We start from the raw sequence: 246 nt of genomic DNA on the forward strand, positions 1-246 counted from the left end.
TGACCTGCCTCTTGAGAAATTTGTATGCAGGTCAGGAAGCAACAGTTAGAACTGGACATGGAACAACAGACTGGTTCCAAACAGGAAAAGGAGTATGTCTAGGCTGTATGTCGTCACCCTGCTTATTTAACTTTTATGCAGAGTACATAAAGAGAAACGCTGGACTGGAAGAAGCACAAGCTGGAATCAAGATTGCCGGGAGAAATATCAATAATCTCAGATATGCAGATGACACCACCCTTATGG

This window comes from Bison bison, unplaced genomic scaffold (assembly GCF_000754665.1).
Source record: "Bison bison bison isolate TAMUID 2011002044 unplaced genomic scaffold, Bison_UMD1.0 scf7180017864094, whole genome shotgun sequence".
Classification (NCBI taxonomy): Eukaryota; Metazoa; Chordata; class Mammalia; order Artiodactyla; family Bovidae; genus Bison; species Bison bison.